At 35.2% G+C, this 24,285-nt stretch overlaps 1 protein-coding gene and 1 pseudogene across 8 annotated transcripts in view; both read right to left on the reverse strand.

The window, feature by feature from the left end:
- Dcaf17 (DDB1 and CUL4 associated factor 17) overlaps positions 1–24,285 on the reverse strand; it is a 75,038-nt gene that overhangs the window by 7,109 nt on the left and 43,644 nt on the right. The window contains exons 15-16 of one of the 8 annotated variants that reach the window (XR_011709107.1): positions 17,692–17,829; positions 10,467–10,501 (exon numbers count right to left, since the gene is read on the reverse strand). The exons of the other annotated variants lie outside the window; for them this stretch is intronic. The gene's annotated coding sequence lies outside the window, so the exon portion shown is untranslated. Of the gene's footprint in view, positions 1–10,466; positions 10,502–17,691; positions 17,830–24,285 lie in introns of those variants that run through there. 8 annotated transcript variants of the gene reach the window in all.
- Positions 14,486–15,283, reverse strand: LOC114101227 (transcription initiation factor TFIID subunit 9-like; annotated as a pseudogene).

A 24,285-nucleotide genomic window follows, 5' to 3' on the forward strand; every position in this document is an offset into this window, starting at 1 on the left:
CGCAGGGCGCTGGGTTTGATCCTCAGCATCACATAAAAATAAAGATGTTGTTTCCACCGAAAACTGAAAAATAAATATTAAAAAATTATCTCTCTCTCTCTTAAATAAATAAATAAATAGATAAAATAAAGATGTTGTTTCCACCAAAAATTTAAAAATAAATATTAAAGATATTCTCTCTCTCTCTCTCTCTCTCTCTCTCTCTCTTTCTCTCTCTCTCTTAAAAAAAAAAGACATAGACTGGCGACTGGATAAGAAATAAGACTCAATATGCTGTTAAGAAACTCACCTTTTAGGCAAAGACATCCACAGATTGAAGGTAAAATGATGGGAAAAAAACATATCATTTACAGGGATCTTGTAAACAAACAGGTGCTTCTATCCTCATCTCAGATAAATTGAACTTCAACCCAAAGTTAATCTGAAGGGACCAAGAAGGTCATTTTATACCGCTTAAGGGAATTATACATCAAGAAGACATAATAATCATAAATATTTATGCCCCAAACAGTGGAGCATCTATGTATATCAATCAACACTTCTCAATTTCAAGAATCAAATAGACAACACAAAAATACTAGGTAACTTCAACATGCCTTTCTCATCACTAGATAGGAGCTTCCAAACAAAAACTAAGCAAAGAAGCTTTAGAATTAATAAATACAATTAATAATTTAGACTTAACAGACATATGTAGAATATTTCATCCATCAATGACTGAATACACTTTATTCTCAGTAGCACACAGATCCTTCTCTAAAATAAGGCCACAAAGCAACTCTTAGCAAATACAAAAAGAGAGGGAAAGATAATACCTTGCATTCTATCTTAGGCCACAAAGCAACTCTTCGTAAATACAAAAAGAGAAAGATAAAACCTTTCATTCTATCAGATCATAATGGAATGAGATTAGAAATCAATAAGATAAAGGGTAGAAACTACTCTAACACCTGGAGACTAAATAATATGTAGTAGGAGAAATCAGAGGTGAAGCAAAAAAAAAAAAAAAGACTTAGGGGTAAATGAGAACAGTGATACAACTTATCAAAGTATCTGGGACACAATGAAGGAGGTTCTAAAATTCATAGCTTTGAGCTCATTCATTAAAATAGACACCAAATAAATAATTTAACATTATATGTCAAAGCCCTAGGAAAAAATCAACACCAAAATCAGTACAGGAAAGGAAATTATTAAAATCAGAGCTGAGTTCAATGAAATTGAAATAAAATATTTACAAAAGTTAATGAAACAAAAAAGTTGGGCTGGGCACAGTAGTGTATGCCTATAATCCCAGCGGCTCAGGAGGCTGAGGCAGGAGAATCCCGAGTTCAAAGCCAGCATCAGTAAAAGTGAGGTGCTAAGCAACCCAATGAGACTCTATCTCTAAATAAAATATAAAATAGGGCTGGGGATGTGGCTTAGTGGTAGAGTGTCCCTGAGTTCAATCCCCAGTACCCCCCCAAAAGTTGATTCTTTGAGAAAATAAATAAAATTGATAAACACTTAGTCAAGCTAATCAAGAGGAAGAAGGAAAAACTTAAATTAGTAAAATTTGTGATGAAAAAGTAAATATCACCATAGACACTACTGAAATATAGAGGATATTCAGAAATGATTTTGAAAATTTATACTTGAATAAGGTAGAAAATCATGAAGATATTGACAAATTTCTAGAGACATATGATCTACCCAAATTAAACCAAGAAAATATAGAAAATTTAAACAAATCCATTTCAAGTAATAAAATTGAAGACACCATCAAAAGCCTACCAACAAAGAAAAGCCCAGGACTAGATGTATTCTCAGCTGAGTTCTTCCAGACATTTAAAGAAGAACTTATATCAACCTTCCTCAAATTATTCCATGAAATATAAAAGGAGAGAACCCTTTCAAACTCATTCTGTGAATCTAGTATCACCCTGATATCTAAACAAGACAAAGACACATCAAGAAAAGAAAACTTCAGACCAATATCCCTGATGAACATAGAAACAATTATTCTTAATAAAACCCTGGCAAATCGCATACAAAAAAATATTAAAAAGATAGTGCACCATGATTATGTGAGTTTCATCCCAGGGATGCAAGGTTAGTCAACACACAGAAATCAATAAATGTAATTCACCCTATAAATAGACTTTAAGACAAGAATCACATGATTCTCTTTTTAAAAATATTTTTATTTTTTAGTTGTAGATACACACAATACCTTTATCTTATTTTTATGTGGTGCTGAGAATCGAACCCAGTGCCTCACACGTTAGGCGAGTGCTCTATCACTGAGACACAACCCCAGCCCCTCACATGATTATCTTAATAGATGCAAAAAAAGCATTTGACAAAATATAGCATCCATTCATGTTTAAAACTCTAGAAAAACTAGGGATAATAGGAATAAACCTCAACATTGCAAAATCTACATACAAAAAAACAAGGCCAATGTCATTCTAAAAGGAGAAAAATCTGAAAGAATTCCTTCTAAAAACTGGAACAAGATAGGGATGCTCTCTGTCACCATTTCTGTTCAACATAGTCCTTGAAACTCTAGCCAGAGCATTTAGGCAAAAGAAAGAAATTAAAGAGATACAAACAGGAAAAGAAGAACTCAAACTATCTCTGTTTGCCAATTACATGAGCCTAATTTAGAAGACCAAAAAAAAAAAAAAAATTCCACCAGAAAACTTCTAGAACTCATAAATACATTCCACAAAATAGCAGAATACAAAAATTGACATTCATAAATCAATTGTGTTCCTATACACCAGTGATGAGTCAACTGAAAGAGAAATTAAGAAAACTATCCCATTCACAATAGTCTAAAAAATAACAAAACAAAACGACTTGGGAATCAATCTAACAATGAAAACTACAGAACACTAAGGAAAGAAATAGAAGAAGACCTCAGAAGATGGAAAGATCTCCCATGTTCTCAGATAGGCAGAATTAATATTATCAAAATGGCCATACTACCAAAAGAACTATACAGATTTAATGCAATTCCTCTTAAAATTCTCATTATTCTTCATAAAAATAGAAAAAGCATTCACAAAATTCATTTGGAAAAATAAGAGGCCCAGATTGGGTAAAGCAATCCTTAGTGAGAAAAGTAAAGCAGGAGGAATCAGAATACAACACCTTAATTATACACAGAACTATAGTAACAAAACCAGCATGGAATTAGCACCAAAACAGGCATGAAGAGCAATGGAATAGATAGAAGACACAGAGACAAATGCACATAAATAGTTATATTATACTAGACAAAGGCACCAAAAACATACATTGGAGAAAAGATAGCCTCTTCAACAAGTGGTGTTGGAAAAACTAGAAATCCATATGTAGTAGATTGAAATTGAACTCCTATATCTCACCCTGCACAAAACTCAACTAAAAGTGGATCAAGGACTTAGGTATTAGACCAGAAACCTTGCATCTACTAGAAGGAAATGTAGTCCCATCATGTTGGCTTAGGAACTGACTTTCTCAACTAGACTCCTAAAGAGCAAGAAGTAAAATAAAAAATCAATAAATGAGCTGGTATCACTTAAAAAGCTTCTTCACAGCAAAGGAAACAAACAAGAATGTGAATAGAGAAGGGAGAAAATCTGTGCCACCTGCACCTAAAATAATGTGTTAATTACCAGGATATACAAAGAAATCAAAAACCTTAATACCCACCCCCCCCAAAAGCAAAGAACCTAAACAGACACTTCTCAAAAGAAGAAATATGAACAGTGAATGGTAAACAAATACATGAAAAAATGTTCAACATCGCTAGCAATTAGATCAATGTAAATTAAAACTATACTGATATTGCATCTCATGTCAACCAGAATGGCAATTATCAAGTATAGAAGTAACAAAAATGTTGGCAAGAATGTGGGGAAAAGGGTACACTCATACACTCATACCTTGTTGGTGGGACTGCAAATTGGTTCAACCACTCTGGAAAACAGTATGGAGATTCCTCAAAAAATTAGGAATGAAACCACCATTACTCCTGCTCTCAGTATGTATCCAAAGGAGTTAAAATCAGCATACTACAGTAATGAAGTCACATCAATGTTTATAGCAGCACAATTCACAATAGCTAATTTTCCCCAAGTTCAATCACACACACACACACACACACCCACACACACACATACATACATACAGGCAAAAATAAACTCTTGCTTAGAGATGCATTCACAGTAAATTTATAAAGAGAAGCAAGAAATTACTGTATCAGAAGTCAGGCAATGATTGTATCATGGGGAAAGAATAGGACTGTGATGACATAGGCATACATATCTATGTGGTTTCTAGGGTACTGATAGAATTCTATTTCTGGACCTGGGGAATGGCATTATGTAGTTATTTGTCAAGATATAAACCACAAAGGGCTTTTAGGCATGAACAGAAGAACTGAGGGAAAAGTAAAACTTTTCAAGTATGTAGCAAATTTGACTAAATGCTGGACCACAAAGCACATTTCAACAAATATCAAAGAAATGAAAAGGCATAGAAAATATTCTCTATCTATAATGGGAGTGAGCTAAAAATAAATATAAAAAGAGTAGAAGATCAATAAATTTATAAGAAACATATTTCTAAATGTGCCATTGTTCAGAGAAAAATGATTAAGCATAATTAGATATTTAGATATACCTCTCAAGAAATTAGAGAGGGGTGGTGATGTGGCTTAGTGGTAGAGCATTAGCCTAGTATGTGTGAGGTCCCAAGTTGAGTCCTAGCAACTCACACACACACACACAGGCAAAAATAAACTCAATCTTCCCCCCCCCACACACACGAAATTAGAAAAAGAGCAGAAAAGGAACCCAAAAAAAGTAAAGATAACGATAAAAACAAAAAGTCCACACAATAAAAACACACACATAATGGGAAAATTAACACAACCAAAATACAATTTTTTTATAAAAAAGAAAAGCTAATGAAAATAATAAACTCTGATAAGACTCATCAGGAAGAAAGAAGATACTTGAAGATACTTCAGATTATTAACCTTCACCAGTGGTAAACAGAATTTTCAGATGTCTAGTATTTACTAATCTTTATTACAAATACTTTAGACAGTTAGAAATCATAAAAAGGATATTATAAATAACTTTACTGTTATAACTTTGAAATTTTAGATGAAAGGGGCAGATTTCTAACAGGACTCTATTCTCCAAAATTGTTACAAGAAGAAAGAGAAAAACAAATCAATTAAAAAACTCCTAAACAAATTAAATCTGCAATTAAAAATCTTTTTAGGGTTTGACAAAGCCAATTTGGTGAATCACAGTTTCTGAGGCGAAGGAGCTAAGGGACAGTTGAGTTTCAACATGCTATAATTTGCAGTAAGTCAGGAACTAGTCAAATACAGTAGAAAGATCAATGACCATGATGATAAAATAGCCAAATGTAAATCTTAGGGTGGTTACTTTACTTTAAAATAACCTTGGGCAATATATATGTAAATAGAGAGCTTTGCAAAACTATGAAAGACTAAGATATTACAAAATGCAATGCATTATCTCCTCATAAAACTCAGATGGGATTTTGCAAGGGTTAATTGTGAATACACACAAAACACTTGGAGATGCCTGAGCATGTCAGAGCAAGCATGCAAAGACAGATCTTGTATGTAAAAGAAGGTTCCAATTGACATCTCCCATTACTGAGGGTTCTCATTTTCCTGTTAGGCAGATAGACTAAAAGACAGATCACCCCAATTTAATCAGTAACTGAAGTGGGTCAGGGCTTTTGAGAGCTTGTTTTTATTTTTTATTTTTTGGTACAGGGGATTGAACCTGGGACACATAATCACTGAGCCACATCCCCAGCTTTTTATATATATATATATATATATATATATATATATATATATATATATATATATATATATTTTATTGAGAAGCAGGGTCTTGCTGAGTTGCTAGGGCATTGCTAAATTGCTGAGGATGGCTTTGAACTCATGATTCTCCTGCCTCAACCTCCCAAGCTGCTAGGATTACAGGTGTGTGTCACTGTGCTCAGATTGAGCTTGTTTTTAAAAACCTAAAGTTTTGTCCTTAAGAGTTTTGAGCTTAACTCTTTGGCTTCTGTTGTTATGGGCTGAATTGTGCCTTCCCCCTACCAAATTCATGATTGAGCTCAACCCCCAATTACCTCATAGTATGATATGATTTCAAGATAAGTTCTTTAAAGAGGTAATTAAATTAAAATGGGTTCATTATGGTGGGCTGTAATCCAACATGCTGGATTAGGGCACAGATACAGAAGGAAGACCATATGAAGAGATATGAAGATCTTGATCTATAAGACAGGATAGAAACCTCAGAAAAAAACAATCCAACTGATGCCTTGATCTTGGATTTCTAGCTTCTAGAATTGTTTTCTAAACTACCCAGTGTGTGGTACTTTGTTATGACATCCCTAGTAAACTAATACACTTATGTACATACACCCGAGGAAGCAACTAGTTGTAATTAGTGATAGACTCCTTCCCCTTAATAAGATCTTTTCCCCTTTAAGTGCTACAAGACAATGAGGGATTTCAATCTGCTTTTCTGGCCTCATAGTCTCACAGATTATCCTTAAAGTCAGCAAGAGGGAAAAAAAAACTTGGACTCTTCCAGTTTCTAATAGGTCATATCAGCCCTTCTTGACTGTCAAAAATCCTGAGGGCTTCTTTTTCTTCCATTAGTGTCTCTCTGCCTGTGTCAAGTCCATTGGGGAAGAAAACAAAGACAACCATTAGCTTACTTAGGAAGACTTCTTCTAGAATTTTGGTTCTAGAAGATTTCTCTAGAATTTGGTTCACCTGTTCTTTGTGCCACAACTCCGATAATTTTACTAATATAATTTTGCAATTTATCCATTCTATTTTTTAGTTGTTGTGAAAAACACTTAATGCTGCAAATTAATAAATCTTGCATAGAAGTTTAGGTTATCAAGCAAAATAACAGCAAGCAACCAACAAAATATAAAAGGATACATGACAATCAAATTGAGCTTATCTTATGATTATTTTCACACACACACACACACAAACAATCAACCAAGGTAATTCATCATATTGGCAGAAGAAAGGGAAAAAATCATCATTATCTTAGATGTAAAGGTTCAGAAAAGTCTACTTATAGTATAAGAAGAATTCTTATCAAACTAGGGGTAGAAACTAATTTGTTAAGAGTATCTTTTTAAAATGCATGAAACATGGTACTTAATGGTGAAATGTTGAAATTGTTTGCTCTGAAATTTGGAACATACTTGAGGTCACAGATTGTAAGGGTCCCGCGAAACGTCGGAGAAAGAGACCACCAAGTGACCACTCATGCAATTGGCAGAAGGGGGGATTTATTGAACCAGCATGCTGGGGCTCCGTGCCCACTCAAGAAGGGAAAGCAGCCCAGAGCCCCGAGCAGGGGCTGAGCACTGCTTAAGTACACTTTTTGGGGAGGGCGGAGGGCTTTGTATACATCAGAACAAATCATCATTAGGCGCGGGAAAATTGAACAACAACTCCTAAACCTGATTAGTTCATTCATTGGCGGGAACAGGTCAGGCTGGAGTGATAGGTCATTCCTAAGGAGGGGGTTACATTTAAACTGATTGGTCGAGGCCCTGCAATGCCTGCGTGCAACCACACAGACCCCTTCAGTTATTAAACAACCAGACAATCAGGGGAAATGTTTACTGGGCGGTTCTAAGCATTGTCTTAACAGCTAACTCAGACCTTGCAGCTTAGAAACTTTTACAACACCCGGTCTTTTACCCTTTAACTTTTACGCTTTAACTTCAATTTCTTTTACCCTTACAAGATAATACAATAAATGTAAGAAAAAGAAATATCAGAATTAAGGACAGATGAAGTAATAAAATTGAATTAACTTGCATTTCTAGTTAGGCATCAAATTATTTAAAAATAAAATTTAAAAAATATTCCTCTTATAATAGCATCAAAACATATCAAATACCTAGCAGTAAATCTAAAGGAAGATGCATGATGTCTCCATACATCTTAAAATCTAGAAATATTTTAAGAGATTGAAAATCACCTGAATAAAGAATAAAATATATTAATGTATGGGAAGACTTAAAACAGTAAAGATGTTATTTCTTCCTAAACCTGTCAACAGAGTCAATGCAATCCTTGTCAAAATTGCAATGAGTTTATTTTTGTGGAATTGGCAACAGATTCTAAAATGTTCATGGCAGGGTCAAGACTAGACATGAGACTCCTGAGAAACAATAATGTGGCATACATACTCTACTAGATATTAAGACATGATACAATGCTGAGAGCCATAGCCAAGTTGGAAATGACGCATGGCATTTTTGGGTTGAAATTGTTCAGAAAGGTGACCCTGCTCAGGGATTAGGGTGGCTCCAGGTTTAGGGTGGATCCTGCTGGATTAGGGTGGCTCCAGGTTTAGGGTGGATCCTGCTGGGAATAGGGCGTATCCTGCTGCCTCAGGCGCCCGCTCCTTGAGTTCCCCTGGAGTTCTCGCGGGGTTCTGAGAGAATTGGTGGAGGGAGTGTATTTTTCCCAGAACGTGCGTGTAGAGTTTCGGTGAGAGTTCGGGAATAAAGAGTTGCTGTTTGAATCTACAAGGCTTGTGTGGTGGCTCGGTTATTTTGTGCCCAGACAGACTGCGGCAATACAAGTCTATACAAGTCTATAGTAATTGAGACAGTATGATACTGATGAAGATACTAATAGGTCAATAGATCAGAACAGAGACACCACATGTAGACACATAATATATGGCAAAAGTATTACTGTAAATGTGGCACTTGTAGTACTAGATTAATTGTTTGTTTGTGTGTGTGTGTGTGTGTGAAAGGAGGGAGAGTTAGACCCCATCTCACACCACCAATAAAAATCAATCAATTCCAGCTGGATTGTTGCTCTAAATGTAAAAGATAAAGATCAGAGAGAACCCAGAAACAGACCCAGGAAAAGGATGAGAAGGAGATTTACTTTTCACTTTTGATTATTTTGAATTTAATAACTGCAATAGAACTGTAAGTTACCCTACTACAGCATATCTAAATGGCATTGAGACATGGTGGTTTACAATAATTTCTGTTGGTCTTCGAAGGGATCCAGATCCCTTTCTTGAAATAGACTTAACCTAAGGAAAGATATTGTCAGGAAACCATTTCAAACTAAGTTCTTTCCTTTGTGATATGGATCATCGGTCAACGAGCATTACTGAACTGTGATTCCCAAGTTTCTAGTTCTCAGTTGTATCCTGATTCAGTCCAATCCCAAACGAGGCATTTCTACCTGCTTCTAATACCTTAGATATCTGCTGCATTTAAGGATGTTTCCTTATTCTGCAGAGTTGTTCATTCATACTCCTTCATGAGTCTGGGCAATTTTGTTAAAAATAACTCTGTCAATTCCTCTTTCTCCAAATAAATCTATTGATTCTCCTTGAAACATCAATAGGTTAAAAAAAAAAAAAAAACCCAATGAGCATAGCCCTAGGTATTAAAAACACACTAATTGTAACACCATACCCCATATAACATTTTTTATTAGAAGGACTATCAGGGGGCTGGGGATGTGGCTCAAGCGGTAGCGCACTCCCCTGGCATGGGTGCGCCCCGGGTTCGATCCTCAGCACCACATACAAACAAAGATGTTGTGTCTGCTGAAAACTAAAATGTAAATAAAATATTAAAAAAAAAAGAGAGATTACAGATCAGGGCTGAGAATATAGCTTAGTCAGTAGAGTGCTTGTTTTTTTTTTTTTTTTTTAAAAAGAAGAACTATCAGGTACTATGTGCTTTTGAACCCACCTAAATATAGAATTTCTTACTCAATAGAATTTTTTTTTTTTTTTTTTTTTTTGGCGGTGCTGGGGATTGAACTCAGGGCTTGTGCATGCAAGGCAGGCACTCTACCAACTGAGCTATATCACCAGCCCTTATTCAATACAATTTTGATTAATATGGGCCTATATGAAAATAGCTTTGCTCCATCAATCTGTTTATAATTGCAATAGTCAACTAGAAATTTTACTTCCTAGTTGCATCTCCTTGCCTAATAGCAGGTATCAGTAGTAGCTAAAATGAATCATAGCTTATTCCTATATCATTAAAAATATAATTAACAATGCTGTTCTTTGAAGATCTAATACCTAATGAGTATGGTGATCAAACTCATGAAATAGCCACAGAGGTTATTGCCTAAATAAATTTGATAGTTAATACTTTGAGATGACTCAAAAGTATTCTTAAATATTTCCATGTAGTCTATTAAGTTCAAAATGGGTAACAGATATTTATCACAGCATATTGATGAATTCCAAGATAAATTTTTAGAAAGAAACTCATGCAAACTTATAATACAGTCATTATTTCACTGCCACCTATTAGTGTCAACATTTATAAAATAACAGGTATTATTTCACTGGACTATGAAATGTGTATTTACTCACTGTAGAAGCATATGAAAACCATATCCACTTGAACTCTGGGAAACACACTTTAGAACCTGGAATAGATAGATCCATTCAGTGCCTGGACTTGCAAATTGGCAGTACTTTTGTGTGTCTCCCACACTTCCTCTTAAGGAATGGCTGAAATTTTGTTCTTCCAGCTCCACATGAAGCTAATGGCTAGGGCTTGTTTCTATCACCACTCCTACTTCAAAGTGGGCTCCCAGGAATATCCTCATAGCTCTCTTGCTCACCCCTCATGGGGCAGTAACCAGTCTCATATTTGTGAATGAACTTAGAATGAAAGTGCCCTTTGTTTCCTAGATAATAGGAGGAGGAAGTAAGAAAGTAAATAATGTTAATACTAAATTCCATTCATTCCAAGTTGTAGATTAAAATAATCAATGTAATCTATGAGCTATCTGAAAACTCTTAGAAGAAAACATAGGAGTAAATCTCTGAGAACTTATATTAGGCAATGATTTCTTAGATGTGACACTAAGAGCACCAACAAAAGAAGATAAAATTGGACTTCAGCAAATGTAAACCTTTTGTGCTTCAAGAAACACACACACACACACAGAATGATAAAACATTTGCAAATCACATATCCAATAAGGGATCTGTATCCAGAATTATATAAAGAATTCATAAATCAACAATAAAAGAAAATCCCAATAAAAATTGGCCATGAATTTGAGTAGATATTTCTTCAAAGAAGATATACAAATGACCAAGGAGCACATAAAAAAATGTTCAATACCAATAGTCATTAGGGAAATACAAATCAAAACCACGAAAGATCACTTCACACCAACCAGGATAGCTACAATAAAATAAAATGAAATAAAGCAGCTGTATCTGTGACAAAATATCTAAGATAAAACACTTAAAAAGAAAAAAGGTTTGGGCTGGGGTTGTGGCTCAGTGGTAGAGTGCTTGCCTAGCACATGCAAGGCCCTGGTTTGGATCCTAAGTACCACATAAAAATAAAAAAATAAAGGTATTGTGTCCATCTACAAATAACAAATAAATATGGAAAAAAAAAAAAAGAAAGAAAAAAGGTTAATTTTGGCTCATGGTTTCAGATGTTTCAGTTCATGGTCAATTGGTTCCATTGCTTCTGGGCCTGTGTCATGCTAAATGAATAAGCGAGTCCCATAATGCCAAAGGTTGAATGTTTTCTCTGATATGTGAAGGCTAACCCACTTAAGTGGGGGTGGGGCAGGGGGAGAAGTTTAGTAGATTAGATAATGGGGAATAGAGGAAAGGGAGGGGAGACAAGAAAAGGAATCTGACATAATTTTCTTATGTACATATATGAAAACATCATAGTGAATTCCACAAGAATGGATTCTAACTAGAATAAGATATATTCCATGCTTGTGTAATTATGTCAAATTGCATTATACTGTCATGTACAACTAAAAAGAACCAACAAAGAAATAAATAAATAGAATACCATGGCAGGGTGTTATGGAACTACACAGCCAACCTTATGGAGACCAGGAAGTGGGGTGTGTGGTGTGTGTGTGTGTGTGTGTGTGTGTGTTGAACTTGAGAGAATTTGAGAGAAAGGGAGAGGGGAATCCCTAGGTTCCCAAGATCCCCTTCAACGACACATCCGTAAGACCTAACTTTCTTCTACCCAGCCCTATTAAAGGTTCCACCACAGGCTGATGATCAAGTCTTTAACACATGGGCCACTGGGAGATAGTTTTAAATCACAGCATCTGGCCAGAATTTTGAGAAACTGGAACTCTTGTACATTGTGGTAGGAATATAAAAAGGTATAGCTGCTATGAAAAACAGTTTGGAAGTTCCTCAAAAAGTTAAGCAGAATTACCATCTGACCCTGTATTCTACTCCTAAGGATTTACCTAGAAGAACTGAAAAGATATGTCTAGACAAAAACTTATACACAAATGTTTACACAGCATTATTGATAACAGCTAAAAGGTAGATATTTTAGGCGAATCCATAGAGTCAGAAAGTTGATAAGTGATTGCCAGGGCTTAGGGGAGGAGGATATGGGAGTGACTGCTAATGTATACAGGGTCTCTTTTGGGGGGGATAAAAATATTATGGAATTAAGTAGTGGTGGTGATGTTGTACACCTTTATGAAGTATATACTTTGATAGGGTTGATTTTTTGGTATGTGAAATATAGATAAAGGTGTAATGAAAGAGCCATAAAGATTAATCTTTTATAAAGAATAAAGAAACTCTATTATCTGACATTATTAAGGAAGGTAGGTTAGTTGGTAGGTCAGTTAGTTTTAAAGTGTCAGTTAAGGGGCTGGAGTAGCTTGGTGGTAGAACATGTGTTGAGCATGCATGAGGCCCTGGGTTCAAATCCATGTGTACACATAACATCTTAGTTAAAAAGGGATTATGTAAAGATATATACAACCTAAAAATATTCTATGCCAATTTAAAATATGAGTGTTTTTACTTAAGTATCTTCATTATAAGATCAAGGTCTTTGCTTTTGGTTCGTTTGCTGATCAGTGTTTTCTGCCATCATTCTGGCATAAACTGCACTTAGTGGTAAATATTTCTCAAAAATTTTTTTTCTTTGCTGGGGAATGAATCTCGGTCCTAAGCAAGCATTCTTATATTGAGCTACATTCCTAGCCCCTAGAATTGGCATTTTAAAAGATACATCTGAAAAAATTTGGGCCCAGAATCCTTCCAAATTTTTTCGGTTACTCATTCCTTTTGCCAGATAGCCTGTGCTAATTCGGATTCTCTTGACCTCACTCCTCTCTTGTTCTGGTCACAGCTACCAAGACTGTTCTGTGTGGACTCTGAAAAACGTCATGCTGGCACCACCTGCCCTGTGTCCCTATCTCCTCCTGCCTGCCGCAGTCCGGCTGGGCACAATAACCGGGAGGTGACAAGCAACTTGAAGGTTGAAGCGGGAACTGCTTTATTGCGGGGAAACTCAGAGGGAACTCAAGGTAGCGGGAGCCGCTTTATTGCGGAACAGCATAGGTATATATACCTAACTGATTACACACAGCTTGACTCAATTAGCATCATCTAGATACAGCAGTCAGCCAATAAGGAATCTCCACCATCTTAACGGCTTGGTGGCATTGCCTCACAAACCATTCCTCCTGGCAAACTGCCAGGCGCCATCTTGACTTGATTTGCGGTCCCCAACACCTGCCTATTGATGTTAAGGTGAATTCTCCCTGTGCAATCTGGAAATTATGGAGAGACATTCTAGAAGTGAGCCTTTAAGGAGTGACAGGTAAGAACTGGAAGGTGAGTTCTTCATCCTTTCTCCCCAACCTTGCATCCCACTCATACTGCTCCGGGACAGTTTTTAATGATTTCTCAGAGATTTGTCCATGAGATTAAGCATTTAGTTGCACTTACTGGTGACAGACCTGATATCACACCCTCACACTGGCTTTCCTTCTGGATCTGTTTCACCCTGGAAGCTCCTCATTCTTGCTCTCTGACACTTCATTCCTCACCAAGGAAACAGCCTATAAGCTTTTGCCTCAGGCAATGCTTTTGGTGGTGGTGGACCCAAACTAAGGCATTTTCCAATCTTGTACAGGTATTTTATCCACACCTTATTTGACAGCAATTTTTAGTACCTTAATTTCAGCAAGTCTTTCCAAAGTACTTAATCTTGATAGAAAAATCAAACTTTTCAATATGATAGATAAATTATATAATTGCAATCACAACTGGCAAAAAAGAAGTTTAAAATAAACATAATTGGACTTGGCAGTTATACAACCCATGAGTATGCTGGAAGGCACTCATGAGCCTGCTAATTATTTTTTTTTAATGAGCAACAACTTTATTTACTCACATAAAGGCTGATGAAAAACCATTACTAGTCCTATTAAAGAAAATCCAACATTTCAATAGAATAGTATCTATTATTTACTCATTAAGTACTCATCATAAGAAATTTTGTAAAACACAATTTGAAAACATCTAGAATCCTTCTTTAATTTTAGTACAATGGATTCAAGACCAAGTATCAAAACTAGGACACATGCATCAAAGCTAGATTACAAATAATCATAGTCACTATCATCGTCATCATCATCATCATCATCTTCATGTTTCTTTTCAATGCACTTGACGATCCATTGGCAATATTTTATGATAAAACCATATTATTCATATATATCAATAATATGGTTTCATCATAAAATAATAAGAATGTTTTTGAGCCCAATTAATGGATTAATCAGACTGTTCTGAGCTGCTGGTGTTGCATGAATTGAGGTTTTTATGGCAGGAAACTGTGAAATAGGCCCTCTGTACTGTCAACTTTCCGCTGTGACATTGGAGTCCCTACTTCAGTTGAAACAGACATGGTTTGTTGGATTGGCACACTTCGTCTGGTAGTAACTGAACTAACACTTAACCTTGGAACTATTATTCTTCCCACAGCAGTAGGTGATTTTTTGTAAAGACTTGGGCCTATAGTTTGGAGCTGTTAAGCAATATCTATAAAGTGGCAACCAAGGACCTGAATATGGCTTGATCAGTGGCAAAAATGTTTGATTTCTTTGCCTTGCAATATCTAATAAAACATCTCTTGAGAGAGGAGAGGTAAAAGAGTGGTTAGCTCCACATTGGATTACCAATCACACATGTGCATCAACAGTAGCCTTCTTTGCATGGCTTGAATAAATTTTAGCATCATCTAGAATTGTGGTCACATATTAGAAGGCAAATTCCAACATCTGATTTGTAACTCTTGGTTCATATTCTGTAATCCCCATATCCTTTAGGATTCATGTCACCATCTATGCATTTTTCAGCATGCTCTTGGGAGAAGCCATCTTGCAGGACTCCATGATATCCGGTGATCAAACTTCTTAGCTAAATCATCCACATTAATGTATTTCAGTCCTGATCTTGATGCAAGTTCTTTGCCTAGTATGGCTTTTTCAATCCCTGATGTACTAATGAGAAGAATGTTCATAAGCAATATACTCCTGCACCTAAGGGTAGAAGTGACTGGAGTCATGCACCCAGCACACCACTGATCCTGCTGATTTTATATATATTAGATGGACACAATACCTTTGTTTATTTATATGGTGCTGAGGATTGAACCCAGTGCCTCACACGTGGTAGGCAAGTGCTGTACCCCAGCCCAGATGATTAATTTTGATGGCTTTTTCTGGCCATCAAAATTGGAATTTTTAAATGGCCCATAGTTAAATTCTTAAATGATGATTCACCAACAGCTGAGCTTGTTAGTAAATGCTTGTAATCCCAGTGTCTCAAGATGCTGAGGCAGGAGGATTCCAAGTTCAACCAGCCTCAGTAAATTAGTGAGGACCTAAGCAACAGAGACCTTGTTTCAAAAAAAAAAAAAAAAAAAAAGAAAAAGAAAGAAAGAAAGGGCTGAGGATGTGGCTTAGTGGTAAAGTGCCCCTGGGTTCAATCCCTGGAATCCCAGGTACAAAAAACAAACAAACAAACAAAAAAACATTTAGCCAGACACAGTGGCACATGACTGTAGCCCCAGCAATTTCAGAGGTTGAGGCAGGATAATTCCAAGTTTGAGGTCAACCTCAGCAATTTAGTGAGACCCCATTACATAAGAAAAAATAAAAACAACTGGGGATGATGTAGCTCAGTAATAAAGTGCCCCTGGGTTCAATACCTAGGTCAAAAACAAACAAACAGAAAACGGAACATTTAGTCTAAATTAAGATTCACTACTTAAAAAATTATAAGACTGGAACTATTAGAAGTGAACATCAGACAGGGAGGAGGCTGGTTGTACTGAAGGATATTAAACTTAGGAAATTGAACTCTACTTTACCTAGTTCCACATTAAATCTTGAGGGCCTGTTCTAGGATTTCTTTGGTGAACAAGAGGCAATATTCAGAGGCTCTAGAACCAGGAAATTAAAAGTCTCCTTTGACAGGGCAAATTGAGCAACTCATGTCTGGAGGATCTCAACCTGCATAAATGGTATCATCTGTAAGTCCTTATGATAATGTGTAAAGCCTGTACCTCCAGCATGCTGTGCTCTCCCTTTGCATTTTTGGAATTATTTCTGTAAATTTCCATACACTTTTCTATTACAGATGTTTTCCTACCTTTAACTCTGTTGGTGTTTTCCCATCATTTATATTGCTTTCCTGTTTGATAATCAGATCAGTGATAATAAGATTGGGACTGTCAAAAAGATCCCTGAGCTTAGTGGCTAGGTTGATTTAAGTCATAGGTAACCTGCAGGAAAAAGTATGAACTTGGAATACCAGGGTTTAATACAAAATTACCCTTGGCACAAATAGGTTTATAGATGAAAATGAGAAATTATTTTAATGGAGTATGTCCATTATTTCCTTATTTTGGGGAATTGGCATAATACATAAAAAAGTAATATGTAATGGGGCAGACTTATAGTTTCCTGTTACTTTTATTAGCTCCATCTAAAGTGACCATAAGTTCTCCTTGGTTCAGGGAGGCTTGGTTTATGCCTATTATCAGGTAAAATGATTATCGTCTCCTTTCATTCTTAAAACTATCCGAGTTTGGGCAATACATCATATGATCATTCCAGCTCTAGCCAGAGGTAGAGAGACACTTAAGACTTTCCAGCAGGGACTGGGCATGTAGCATGCAAGGTCTGGGTTAAATCCCTAGCACCACCAGAATGAAACAAAGCAAAACAAAAAACTTTCCAGCAGAAACTGAAACAGGAAACTACTGGATTAGGAATCTAGCTGGTAGCTCAGACCAAGACAAACTCTGCAAATATAACATTTGGGATGTTACAGTAGGTGTGGCAGGGGGTCCAGTGTCCTCTACAAGTACACACTAGGCTGTCAGCAGTCTTTAAGCAGATATTGTGTAACAGCTGAATATATATATGTATATATATAATAAGTCTTACATGAACACTAATATATATACATTAGTCTTAGATGGACAATAACATTATTTTATTTATTTATTTTTGTGGTGCTAAGGATCAAATCCAGTGCCTCATATATACAAGGCAAGCACTCTATGGCTGAGCTAAAAACCCCAGACCACAGGTGAGTTTTCAGAGAAAAGGTTGGAGCTGGGAAATAATTTAATTCATTGGCTTTGTTCTTTATAGTAGAAAGAGGAGACAAATTGCACACAGGAAAATCAAGTGTTAGAATGGCTTTCAACCATTATTTTTCACGTTTTGACCATTCTTATTGACCTTACAAATAAAGCTTGAAAAGCAATGTATTTGGAGCTTGTACTTACTTATTTATTAGTTCTCATCAGCTACACATGACAGTAGAAAGAAAGTTCTTCTATTCATTGTACATAAATGGAGCAGAATTTTTCACTTCTCTGGTTGTGCATGAAGTAGTCACAGCATTCATGCAATCATACATATACCTAGGGTAATGATAATGATGTCCACCTCATTCCACTGACTTTCCTACCCCTTTGCCCCTCCTCCCTTCCATTTGCTCCATCCAAAGTTCCTCCACCCATCCCCCCCATATGGATTAGTATCCACTTATCAGAGAAAACATCCAGTTACTGTTTTTTTTTTTTTTTTTGAAATTGGCTTATTTTGCTTAGCGTGATATTCTCCAACTCCACCCATTTACCTGCAAATGCCATAATTTTATTCTCTTTTAATGCTGAGTGATATTCCATTGTGTATATTTACCACATATTCTTTATCCTAATTTGTCTACTGAAGGGCTTCCACAGTTTAGCAATTGTGAATTGTGCTGCTATAAACATTAAAGTGGCTTTGTCACTGAGGTATGCTGTTTTTAAGTGTTTAGAGTATAGATCAAGGAGTGGGATAGCTGACTCAAATGATGGTTTGGAGCTTGGCCTTTTCAAAGATATAAAAAGGTGTTCAGAATAGGATTCAGAAATGATTGTCTACTTGAGCACATGCCCTTCTAAGAGAAATAAAAAATAATTAAGCCATCGACTTTTTAAAAAAAATATTTATTTTTATGTGATGCTGAGAATCTAACCCAGGGCCTCACACCTGCGAGGCAAATGCTCTACCACTGAGCTACAGACCCAGCCCCTAAGCCACAGAATGTTTATTGGTAAAACAACTGGTAAAGAATTTATTTTCCTTTGTAGATTTCATTTCAGAGACTTCTTTATGGATGCATATTACTTGGGCAGGTAGTGTTCTGAATGAATATTTTCACTGATCTTTATAAATTTAGCTAAATAAGTTTTATCACTTCCCTAGCGATCCAAGTTTTCAAAGCATGTTGAACTCAAATGAGTTCAAAGTAGTGACTGAGATCACAGGAAGTATTAACTGACTTTTCTACTTTAGATATTATTTTATTTAGTATATGAAACTGCTGGAATGAGATAAGACGGGAGTGGCTCGTAACATGCTCAGAGCTCCTCAAAGTATGTTTTAGGTCCTGGGAAGAAAATAATTTGAAGCTGTTAAGATTCTTGCCTTCTGGATCTGGCTTATGAAATTTTACCTGTCTCCTATAAATATGTACAAGAGCTGAAAAGATAAAAATAGTGTTGGAAATGCATGGAGATATAAAGTGAAAAATATCAACAGAAGGAAAATCAACTACACTTGAAAAACAGTTTTATTAAAATTAGTTAGCAAACTCTTGGAAGCTCAAGAACTAGAAACACAGGAAAGGAGCAGACAGCATGAAGCCTCACACTGGGAAGAGAGAGGCAGCGACATGCATTCCCTGATCCTACCCAAGCCGGAAAATACAATTTGAAAGATGGAGATGTCTAGGGATATATGGTGGAATAGTTGTGCTGTCCAGATGCAGGGGTCATCTGGACACGCAAGTGAATATTTTGGCAAAACAAAGAAGTAGAAAGAAGAACAGTGGGGCATAGGCAGTAACCATCCACCCTTTTCAGCTCTTTGGAGACAATTCTTTTATTTTAATTAAGAATCTTTTTTTTTCTTCTTTTGGTGTTCTTGCTGTGATGATTGGTTTGTGTATACACACACGTGGGTATATGTATACATACATATTTGTTTCTTTTTTTCTCATTTTTATGATAGTTATTTTTCCTTGTCTTTTGAGGATTAGGGTTTTTGGTTTATTTTTGTTTTGTATTGGTTCATTTCTTTCCTTTCTTCTCCTGCTACAGTCAAATTCTCTTGTATTTTCTCCTGTTACTTAGTTTTATTTTTTAAATTTTTTTCTTCTTCTTTATAACCATCACTTACTATATACATATCTTCTGCTACATACATATTTGCTATGTACATATTTTCAATATTCTTAACATGGTCTTTTGAAGAGAAGAAGTTCTAAATCTTGATAAAATTTAATATATCATTTTATTTATTTATCTTTTTAACAGATCATTCTTCTGGTATTGTATCTAAGAACATTTTGTTTAAAGTAGTAGTTCTCAACTGAGGGTGATTTTGCATCTAAGGGAGCATTAGGCAAGTCTGGGGATATTTCTGGTTGTCACAATTGTGATATTACTGGTATCTAGTGGATAGAGAATTGAGGGTCCTGTTAAACATCCTACAATATACAAGATAGCCTCCTACCACAAAGAATTAGACAAACCCCAAATGCCATTAGTGCCAGAGTTGAAATACTATGGTCTGATGCAAAATCACAAAGACTTTCTCCTATGTTTTCTCTTGTAGATTTTATTGTTTTATCACTATGATCCAATTTTTAATTTTTTTATGTTACAAGTTTGAATCAGAGTTCTTTTTTTTTGCATATAGATGTACAACACATAGGGAATAATATTCAGTCTTTCACCATTAAGTATGATATTACCTGTAGGTAATATGGATGAGAAAGTCAATAAAGAGTTAAAAATATTGAAAAATAATGAATTAGAAATCTTGGAAATCAAAGACACAACAAATCAAATAAAACTGTTCAGTTAAGGCTGGGGTTGTAGCTCAGCGCTAGAGCACTTTCCTAGCCATGTGTGAGGCACTGGGTTGGATTCTCAACACCACATATAAACAAACAAACAAATAAATAAATACATGATATTTTTAAAAAACTGTTCAGTTAAAAGTCTCTTTAAGGGTCTGGGGGTTATGGATCAGTGGTAGAGCACTTGCCTGGTATGTGTGAGGCACTGGGTTTGATCCTCAGCAATACATATAAATAAATGAATAAAATAAAGGTGCATCAACATCTAAAAAATTATTTAAAAAAAAAAAGGCTCTCTGGTAAAGCACACCATGCTGAAGACAGAATATCAGAGCTTGAAAACAAAGTAGCCAAGCCTGACATTCAAATAGTATTAAAGAAAATAAAATATATGACCAGACTATTCAAGAACTCTGGAATAACATTAAGAGATCAAATTTAAGAATAATTAAAATTGAAGAGCATTGTGAGATTCAGGTGAATAACATGGATAACCTCTTTGGGAAAACACTAACAATAATTTCCAATCCTTGAGAATGAGATGGACATTCAAATACAGGAACAATTTAGAACCCCAAATAAACAAGGTCAAAAAATAAACTTTACATGACACAATTAAAATACTTAACATATGGAACAAGGATAAAGTCTTAAAAGCCTCAAGTGAAAAATGTTAGGTTACATTAGAAGCAAGCCAATAAGAATTACTTCTGATTTATCAGCAAAAACTAAAAATCCAGGAGGCTTGGAATGAAGTATTCAAGTCCTGAAAGAAAATAATCATCTACCAAGATTGCAATAGCCAGCAAAGCTACCCTTTAGGATAAAAGGAGAAATAAAAACTTTACAAATAAGCAGAAACTAAAAGAATTCATGACTGCTAAGCTAGTGTTTCAGAAAATACTTCACACAGAAGAAATAAAAAACAAACCTCAGAGATCACAAATGGACAAGTTCAATTTGAAGAGTAGTTAAGCAAATGAGAAACAGGACTTAAACATTTGAAATAAATCAAAATGGCAAGAATTCATAAATCTCTCTCTACAATAACATAGAATGTAAATGGTCTCAACTTTCCAATTAAAAGACATAGGCTAACAGGATGAATAAAAAAAAAAAAAAAAAGAACCAACTAAATGTTCTTTGCAAAAGACATACCTTACAGGCAAAACCAGCACATTACAGGCAAGAACAGCCACAGGCTGAAAGTAAAATGGAGCCTGAAAACAAGCAGATGTAGCTACTCTCATACATGACAAAACAGACTTAAAACCAAAATTAATCAGAACCCCAAATAAACAAGATCAAAAAATAAACTTTAATCAGAAGAGACAAAGAAGTTCCCTGATAAAGGGAACAATCTAACAAGAAGATATGATAGTATATATGTATGCCCCAAATGTTGGTATGCTTAATTACATAAAACAGACACTACTCGAATTAAAGACTCAGATAAGACACCGATACAATAAAACTGGGTGATTTTAATACACCTCTCTCACAAATAAATCAGTCATCCAGACATAAACTCAGTAAAGACTCTTTGGACTTAAAAAATATTATAAATCAAATGAACTTAACAGACATCTATAAAATATTACATTCAACAACAAGAGCTGAATATAATTCTTCTCAGCAGTTCATGGAACCATATTTTAGGCTACAAAGCAACTCTTATCAAATACAAAAAAATTATATAATTCCTTGAGCCTTTGGGATCAAAAGGGAATGAAATTAGAGATTAACACCAAAAAACTCTACAGGAACTATATAAACACATGGAGATTGAAAAACTTTTAAACGATGAATTGGTATTAGAAGAAATCAGGGGAAAAATTTAAAAATTCTTAGAATCAAATGAGTATAGTTACACAACATACCAAAACCTCTAGATCAGTATGAAGGTAGTCTGAAGAGAAGAGTTTGTAGTTATGAGTGTCTACATAGGAAAAAAGAACGATCCTAAATAAACTGCCTAACAATGCATCTCAGTTTCCTTGAAAAACAAGAAACAATCCCAAAACCAGCAGAATGAAGGAAAAAATTAATATCAGAGCCAAAAATCAATAAGATTGAGAAAAAAATTTACAAAGGATCAATGGAATGAAGTTCATTCTTTGAAAAGATAAACAAGATTGGTAAAGTCTTTTTTCTAAAATTTTGTCTTGTAGTTGTAGATGGACAGAATGCCTTTATTTTATTTGTTTATTTTTATGTGGTGCTAAGAATTGAACCCAGTGCCTCACACGTTAGGCTGTGCTCTGCTACTGAGCTACAGCGCCAGCCTCAAGATTGATAAATTCTTACTCAAACTAACCAAAAGAAAGAAGATCCAAATTAATAAAATTAGAGATAAAAAGGTAGAAATCCTTAGGTACTGTTTTGAAAACGTATAATAAAAAATTTGAAAACCTAGAAGAAATGGATACATTTCTAGATATATACAACTTGCCAAAATTGTATCAAGAGGACATGGGAAATAACTGCAAATGAGATAGAAACAGTAATGAAAAGTTTTCCAACAAGGAAAAGCCCAGAACCAGTATTTCTTATTTTAAGAAATGTTTGTTCATGAATTCTACTAAATGAACAAACATTTCTTAAAATAAGAAATACAAATGGCCAACAAATATATGAAAAAATGCTCAACACAATTATCAATTAGGGAAATGCAAATCAACACTACACTGAGATTTCATCTCACTCCAGTTAGAATGGCAAACATGAAGAATATAAATAATAGGGCTGGGGTTGTAGCTCAGTGGCAGAGAGCTTGCCTCTCACATGTGAGGCACTGGGTTTGAAGCCTCAGCACCACATAAAAATAAATAAACAAAATAAAGATACTGTGTCCAAGTATAACTAAAAAATATTTTAAAAAAGAATATAAATAATAAATGCTGGAGAGGATATGGAGAAAAAGGAACAATTTTACATTCTTGGTAGGATTACAAATTAGTACAACCACCATGGAAACTGGTATAGAAGTTTCTCAAAAGACTAGAAATGAAACCACCATATGAACCGCTATATCCCTCCTCCATATTAATTCTAAAGAATTAAAGTCTGGAAGCTGGGGTTGTGGCTCAGTGGTAGAGTGCCCGCCTAGCATACAGGAGGACTGGGTTCAATCCTCAGCCCATATAAAAGTAAAATAAAGATATTGTGTCCACCTAAAACTTAAAAGTAAATATTAAAAAAAGAAGAATTAAAGTCTGCATACTATAGTGATACATGCATACCCATGTTTATAGCAGCACAATTTACAACAGCCAAATTCTGGAACCAGCCTAGGTATCAATGGGTGAACAGATAAAGAAAATGTGATATATATGTATATATACAACAGCATTTTATTCAGTCATAAGGAAAAATAAAATTATGTCATTTGCAGGAAAATGGATGAAACTTGAGAACATTAAGTGAAGTAAGCCAAACTGTTTTTTTCTCATGTGGAAGCTAAAGAAGAAAAGTTGGGGACGGAATTAATAAAAATTGAAGGGAAATCAGCTGAATAGAGGAAAGGGACCAGGGGGAGGAGGTGGGAGGGAAAGGGGAAAAACTACAGAATTTGATATTGGCCAAATTATATTGCTATTTGTGTGTATGTACAAGTATGTAACATCAAATCCCATCATTGGGTAGAATTGCAATGCACCAATAAAAATATGGAAAAAAATGAACTAAGGATACATGCAATACAGATGAATCTCAAAATAACCACACTGAAAGAAAGATAGAAAGAGCACTTATTGTATAATCCATTTACATACAATTATAGAAAATGCAAATTCATCTCAAGTGACAGAAACAAATGAGAGGTTGCCTTGGGAAAAGGGATGAGAAGGGCTCAAGAGAAGGATTAAAAAGGAGTATGAGGAAAATTTTTGGAGTGATAGGTATGGTCATTATCTTAATTGTGATGATAGTTTCATGGGTATACAAATGACAAAATTTACCAAAT

Source organism: Marmota flaviventris, chromosome 11 (genome assembly GCF_047511675.1).
Source record: "Marmota flaviventris isolate mMarFla1 chromosome 11, mMarFla1.hap1, whole genome shotgun sequence".
In the NCBI taxonomy this organism is placed as follows: Eukaryota; Metazoa; Chordata; class Mammalia; order Rodentia; family Sciuridae; genus Marmota; species Marmota flaviventris.